General features: G+C 42.7%; 1 pseudogene; it reads left to right on the top strand.

The window, feature by feature from the left end:
* The first annotated feature begins 2,220 nt into the window (after nt 1-2,220).
* The window catches only part of LOC102755751, a 53,835-nt pseudogene continuing 47,971 nt past the window's right edge, over nt 2,221-8,084 (top strand).

Below are 8,084 nucleotides of genomic sequence, written 5' to 3'. Positions count from 1 at the left end.
GTGGCTTTGTAATACAGTTTTATATCTGGTATTTAAGTCCCTCCTACTTTGTTCTTCTTTCTCAGGATCGCAGCAGCTATTCAGGGTTTATTATTATTATTATTATTCCAGATGAATCTTTGGAGAGTTCTTTTTAGATCTGTGAAATATGCTGTTGGTATTTTAATGGGGAGTGCATTGAATCTATAGATTGCTTTGGATAGTATGGACATTTTAATGATGTTGATTCTACCAACCCATGAACATAGTATGCTCTTCCATCTATTTATGTCTTCCTCTATCTCTTTTTTCAATGTCCTGTAATTTTCTGAGTAGAGATCTTTTACCTCCTTAGTTTATTCCTAGGTATCTTAATTTTTTTGGTGCATTGGTAAATTAGATTTTTTTTAGTCTCTCTTTCTGTAAGTTCACTATTAGTGTATAGAAATGCCATAGATTTCTTGGCTTTAATTTAGTATCCTGCTACATTGCCAAATTCATTTATTAAGTCTAATACTTTTTTATGGAGTCTTTAGGGTTTTCTATGTACAGTATCATGTCATCTGCGAATAATGACAATTTTACTTCTTTTCCAATTTGGATAACCTTTATTTCTTCTTGTCTGATTGCTGTGGCTAGTACTTCCAGTACTATGTTGAATAGGAGTGGTGAAGCGGGCATCCCTGTCTTGTTCCTGTTCTCAGTGGAAATGGTTTTAGTTTTTTCCCATTGAGTACAATGTCGGCTGTAGCTTTTTCATATAAGGCTCTTATTATGTTGAGGTATGATCCCTCTATTCCCACTTTGCTGAGTGTTTTTTATCAGAAAACGCTGTTCTTTTGGGGGTGGTGCTAGTGGTGCGTTCTCCCAGGTCTCCTGGGCTAGGTGATCTAGCGGAGCTCCCTACTTGAGCTATTTGGCTTCTCTCTCTCTCTCTCTTTCTCTCTCTCTCTCTCTCTCTCTCTCTCTCTCTCTGTTGGATCTTAAATGTTAGTTTCTTATTCATGGATTAATTCTAGTCTCAGGTTGGCAATGTGACTCATCCCTGGCTTTGTTGTTCATGCTGTTTTGGATGTAATTGTGGTTCAGGCTCCTGCGGAAAAGGTTGTCTGAGGTCTCACTGTTATGTTCTCACTGTGGATTCCCAGAGTCCATGGTCTGGGAGGAAGGAGTCTCGGGGCCTGAGGCTCATGTACTGTGACTTTGGCCAGTGTGGTGGGACTCTTGCTTGATTAGTGTCACTCTGCAACTCACTACAAGTGGCCTGGAGCCTGACAGTGGCGAAGTGGGGGGGTGTTTGTCATAGTCTGTGGTTGAGGCAGTGGGACTCTGGCCAAAGTGATTTCCCTCTTTGAATCACAATTGGGTTCAGGATATAGCAGCTGGGGATGTGGGAATCTCGGGTTCTGTGGCTGAAACAATATGACCTTGTCCAGGGAGGCAAGTCCTCAGTAATTCACTGAGCTGTCCAGAGGTATGCAGCCAGGAGAGGGATGTCATGGATATGACTGAGGGAGCCATGCACCCTTGGTTGGGGAGGCACACACCCAGTGGCAGCACACAGAGGGGCCCAGGAGCCTTCTGCTGAGGGTGTGAGCTCGTGGGGCCCAAACACTGAATCGGGGCTATTGTGGTGTGCCATAGAGGGAGAAGTCCTGGTTTCTGCTTCAGGGGATGTGTACCCTTGGTTGGATATGCACGCTCAATGGCTTCTTACAGAGGCACCCAGGAGCTGTCTGCTGGGGCAGTGTGCTCAGGAGGCCCTTGTGCCAGAGTGGCACTACCATGGGGACTGGATGCCAGTGGCCAGGGTTGTGCCTTGTGGCAGTTCAGAGAAGCACCTGGGGGCCACCTACCAGGGGAGTGGGCTCAGGGAGCTTGCACACTGGATCGGTGTGACTGCAGTGACTGGAGGTCATTAGTTGAGGAGTAGGAAGTCCGATTTTCTGCTGCAAGGCCTTGAGCCCTTGGTTGGATACAAGTGTGCCTAGTGGCGGCTGACAGAGGCACCCAGGAGTTGCCTGCTGGGGCAGTGTCCTCAGGGGCCTGTGTGCTGAAACCATGCGATGCGGTGTCTGATGTCTGTGGGTAGGCAGCTGGGAAGGGGGAAGTCCAAATTTCTACTGCTGGGGCCACGCATCCTTGTTTAGATATGAGCGCACCCAGCCAGGGCTGAAGGAGGCACCCAGGAGTCACTTTTGGGGCAGTGGGCTCAGTAGGCCTGCCTGCTGGAAAGGCGCAATGTCGGTGTCCAGAGGTCAGCAACCAGGGAGGACGATGTCCCAATCTTTGCTGTTTTGTGCCCTTGGTTGAAATCACACATGTCCAGTGGGGGCTCACAGAGGCACCCAGGAGCCATCTGTCAGGGTGGTGGGATCAGCCTACACTCTGGAAAGGCATGACTATGGTGTCCTGAGGTTGGCAGCTGTGGAATGTGAAGACTCAGTTTTTGCTGCTGAGGCCTTGTGCCCTTGGATGGATTTGTACTGGCCTTCCTTCCAGGTATATGGAATCCAAAAGGGATACTTACTATTACAGAGAAGACAACCTTAACAAGAAGCTCTGTGAGGGTTCGGAAGTGTGACTCGATGAACTGCAAATATTATACAGTGGGGCCTTGACTTACGAGTGTCCCTACTAACGAGTTTTTTGAGATACCAGCTGTCTCTCGGCCGATTTTTTGCATTGAGTTGACAGAGTAATTTGAGTTAACGAGCTCCATAACGAGAAAATTAGGTTGAGGTGGTGGTAATGAGAAATACAGTTGGGACCAATTTAGCCAATCAAGTAGTTGGATTTGAGAATGTGGAAATCAGGGGAGAGGTCAAGGCATGAACTAAAAGTTGGGAGTCATTTGCTTACTAGTATATCTGGTATTTACAGCCATGGGAGTAGATAAATTCATCTGAGGAGTAGGTGGAGATAGAGAAGTGAAGAAGTACAAGGACAGAGCTCTTAGGCACTTTGTATATACATCTTCAAAGAAGATATATGATCTTGAGAGTAAGAATATTTGGGATCAGTTTCTATCTCTGCTATTGACTGACTATATTATATTTCTGGGCAAATCACTAGTTCACTTGGGTCACCAGTTTCCTTATGTGTCAAACATCTATAATAATAAAAGCATAATATGCTAATTAGACCAGACATCCTTCTGGACATCCTTCCTTCTGGACAAAGCTGAGGCAGGCGGGGCTGAGGCAGAGGCAGCAGCTGCCGAGGCGGGGGCCAAGGCCCTTGCATGAATTTCATGCATCAGGCCTCTAGTACTTTAATAATAATCCTTTTAAAAGTTGAAAGAGATGGACTTCTGGCTCTTGGCCTAGGCCTGGAGCTGGCATCCTTGGAGTGATACTCGGAGGACCTCACCCCCTGTGGAATCACCTCCCCCCCACCAGAGGCCAAGGCCGAGGCCGCCCCCAGGCAGAGTCTGTGGGTCTACTCAGACCTGCACGCCTTCTGCTATTCATGGTACAGGAGCCAGCGGTGGGAGGGCCACTACTAGTACATTCATTGGGACCACATCATGGTGCCTCACTGGGACCCCATGATCTCATCCAGCTACGCCTATGGCTGCCATAGTCCCCCCAATCCCCACGACTTGGGCTCCAGCTTCTACCTGGAGTTGGGGCCCTATGGCTCCTGGGACCCCGATGTACTGCCAGAGCACATGACTCAGCTTAAGGAAGTCACCAACAGCACCCTAGTCCTGTTCTGGTATCCACCTGGCATGGCTGATGATAATGGGGACCCCTCTGATGACCTGGTGCCTGCCATTCTGGACACTGCCCATCAGTACAACATCCAGGCCATCGTTGGAGCATCAGCCTTATAGGTTGTGACCCCTAGACAGATACTCACATGACCAGTATCTTCTATCTGTGTCAGGTGGCCTTTCACATCCAACCTTACAATGGCTGGGATGACATCATTCAGCATGACAACATCAAGTACATCATTGACACGTATGGCTCCCTGGCACATTTTACTGCTATAAGAACAACATAGGGAAGAGCCTCCTACTCTTTTATATATCTACAACTCATACCTGACAACCCTGAGGCCTGGACCCATCTCCTGACACCAAATGGGCTGTACTCAATCAGCAACACCTCCTATAGTGGGGTTTTCATAGCGCTGCTGGTAGAGGAGGGACACACTCATAATATCCTGGCCACTGGATTTCGTGGCATGTACACCTACTTTGCTCCAATGGTTTTTCATTTGGACTCCTCCCATCAGAACTGGAAAGCTGTTAAGAACTTTTGTGATTCCAACAACCTCAAGTTCATTCCCAGTGTGGGGCCTGGGTACATTGACACCAGCATCCAGCCCTGGAATAACCACAACACGCAGAACAGGGTCAATGGCAAGTACTATGAGACAGCCCTGCAGGCAACCCTGGGGTTACACTGGGTAATAACATTATATAAATATCAGGTGTACAATTCAATATCTGTTGGTCACTTACCACCCTAAGTCCCCCTTTTCCCACTTTGCCCTGACCCCACCCTCTTTTTTCTCTGGTAACCACTATTCTATTGTCTATATCTATGAGTTTATTCTTTTTTGTTAGTTCATTTGTTACTTTTTGTTTTATATTTCATATATGAGAAATCATACTGTTTTTGCCCTTTTCCATCTGACTTATTTCACTTAGCAAAATGATATCAAAATCCATCTATGTTGTTGCAAATGGCAATATTTTATCTCTTCATGGCTGAGTAGTATTCCATTGTATATAGGTACCACATCTTCTTTATCCAATTATCCACTTAGGTTGTTTCCAAGTCTTGGATGTTGTAAATAATGCTGCAATGAACATAGGGGCACACATATATTTTCAAATAAATGTTTTCATATTTTTCAGGTATATAGCCAGAAGAGGAATTGCTGAATTACATGGTAGTTTTTAAGTATTTGAAGAACCTCCATACTGTTTTCCATAGTTGCTATATTAATGCATATTCTCACAAACAGTGTACAAGGGTTCCTTTTTCTCCACATCTTCTCCAACACATTTCTTTTTTAATTTTTTTCAATTACAGTTTATATTCAATATTATTTTGTATTAATTTCAGGTGTACAGCATAATGGTCAGACAATTATATAATTTACATAGTGATCTCCCTGATATTTCAAGTACCCACCTGGCAGTATACTTACTTAGTTATTATAATGTTATTGATTATATCCCCATGACTATTATGATTTTGGTTTTCATGTCCCTGATAATTAGTGATGTTGTACATCATTTCATATATCTGTTGGTCATCTGCATATCTTCCTTGGAAACATGTCCTCTGCCCATTTTTTAATTGAATTGTCTGGTTTTTTGTTTTTATTGGGTTATATGAGTTCTTCATATATATTGGATATTAGCCTTTTATCAGAAGTATCATTTGCAAATATTTTCCCCCCATTTGATTTACAAATGCCTGATTCATTGCTAACATTCCTGGAACTCTTCCATTTCAAAACAAATCTTTTATAAGTATAGTCACCTCTTTTATTGATGTGAAAATGATGTTTTGTGAGTGTATCAAGGTTGGAAGGCTTTCTTTGTTTTAATGACTTTCAAAGAAGGCAGTGTTCTGTAACGCAAAGAGCACTCACTGGCTTTGCAAATAGAAGAAGCGGCCATTGATCTCAGCTCTACCACTGACAAGCTGTGTTGCCTAAAAGAAGTTACTTGACTTTTCTGATCCCATTTTCTATGTAAGAGTAATACCTACCTCAAGAAAAATATTTTAAAGATGAAATGAGATTAGGGTCATATAAAGATATCTGGCACATAGTGGGAGCTCAATAAAAGTTAATTCTTTTCCTTTCAGGGTTATCCACTGAAAAAGCATTACTTCTTCATTAATTTATTTTTAAATGGCATTTCCTGGGCTACCTACTTAGTTTTGTCTTCAGGTGACCTATAGTTTCTATCTAAACATCAAATTCACCCTTCACCATTACAAATATTCTCAAGAATACGGTTTGAACTCTGGAGCTGGTCCCATAGAAGGGGTTTTAAAAATGTTTTTGATAGTGGCAGCATCACTGAGATAATTGACTAAACCCCCATGGGCTGGCTAGGTTCATGTACATTTGTGGAAAGTTCAACAGTAGCATCCAGGCTTATGATTTTCCAAGCATATCTTTAGATACATCACCGTCATTTCAGAATGAATCCAACTTGCCTCATGCCTTACCAGAGCATCTTTGACTATAATTGTCTTTGTGGGGAACATTACAGGAGCAATGACCCTATAGAGACTAGCTCTTGGTAGGCCCTATAGCCTGTTTACAAGACTAGTTCATGCTTTGGGACCATCTTGAACTCAGGATTGGCTTTAAGGTTAAAAGACAGAAGCAGACTTTAGAAAAGTTAATGAATGAATGCATGATGGAAAATGTTTCCCTTGGGCCAGAACTCCTGTTGATTCCTTACACATTGCCAGTCCCTGAGTCCTAGAGGCTTCCAGTCACATATGACAAAGGGCTGATCATCCTAGTGAAGTGACCTGCCATTCAATAAACCATATCTCAGCCAATTTAGAAGATAGCTCATTTTCTCCTTAAGGATCTCTACTCCCTTCATCTCTACGAATATTCCAAGTGTTATCTATTGAGGCCTTTACCCATGCTTAGGGAAGACAAGCTCCTCTAACCTTCCTGCAGGATCTTTCTTTCTTGTAGAAAGATCTTGGAAGGGCTCTGAAGGTTTTATTGCTTCAAGTTATGCTTGGCCAAATTACTCACAAGTGCTGAATCCTCTTAGGGGTGTCCGCCTGAGAGAAGGAGATCTATTCAGATGAGAGCCTGTATTGAGGCTGCCGACAAAGACCAATTAGTCTTGATTGTGCTGGCTGCATTTGGAGGGTGACTGCCCTCAGACCACCAACTCGTGCCACAAAAGTACTCATCCCACCCAGGAGTCAACTGCTTTCCCTCATTTCCCAATCCAGCTTCACATGACCCCTGGGTCAAATGCCTCTCTCTTGCCCTTACTTTAGCTCCTGCCAGGTTGTGGATAGTGCTCTTCATCACAACTGCATTCTTTTCCCACTCTGTCAGAAAGCTGGCCATGTTTTTTTATTGTTGTGATAAATGAAGCAATCTAACCTTCCCTATAGAAAATTCACATAACTTAATTTTCATCTATTTTGTCTCTTGCTGGCCCAGACTGTAAACTTTAATTGGAGGAATTCAGGTCTAATTTTTAGATTATTCAGCCATTTATAAGGTTATATATTTCTATGACTGGATGTCACAGTCACAACAATGAGATGATATATTTTATTCAGTCAAACATCTTTTATTAAGCACCTACAAAATGCAATGTAATAGGAGGGGTTTGCAATATAAGATATAACACCTCCTTCTCTCTCCAATACCGTGTTGCCAATAAGAATGAGAGCCATGAACATAAATGACAATAATAGCAATTGCTTACTTTCTTTTATCATTTAGTAGGCTGCCACAGTGTGTTACACATATTTCCTTTAATCCTCATGGGTCCTTTATGCACAATTTTAAAATACATATCTTTAAAAACCCAGAGTTGAATCATATCATTTTTCATAATTAATTGACAGCAAAAGCTGACCTGAACTTTTTCATGAACTGACATGTGGCTATTTCTCATTTTATCCCATTTTGGGTAATTACTCTTTTGTTTCACTGAATACTGAGGTGTTTGCTTTCAAGCCCTATCCCAGACCACTGGGAGTATTTTGTAGGATACAAAATGTGTGCTATACTTTTTAAAATTAAAAATTTTCTGACTTCTAAAATTCTCATGGCCTTAAAATTTTAAGATAAGGAAACAATACTATTATTGTGTCCATTTTATAAATGCTGAAGTTGAGGCTCAGAGAAGCGAGGCAACTTTCCCATAATTGCACCATCAGGAACTGGTAGTACTGCTATTGAAACCCAATTTCTGGGTTTCAGAGACAATGTGCTTAACGACTGAGGAATACCGATATCTTTTCAGAAAACAAACTCTAACAACTATAATTGAAAAAGGCTCAGACTGAGGGCTACAGAGAATTTGAGGAGAAAAAAAGGGGACCTCCCATTGGGAATTTAGTCAAAGCTCTAAGGAG

Source organism: Myotis davidii, unplaced genomic scaffold, assembly GCF_000327345.1.
Source record: "Myotis davidii unplaced genomic scaffold, ASM32734v1 scaffold460, whole genome shotgun sequence".
In the NCBI taxonomy this organism is placed as follows: Eukaryota; Metazoa; Chordata; class Mammalia; order Chiroptera; family Vespertilionidae; genus Myotis; species Myotis davidii.
The sequence above is the reverse complement of the archived record's forward strand: the minus strand, read 5'-3'. Positions and strand labels throughout refer to the sequence as shown.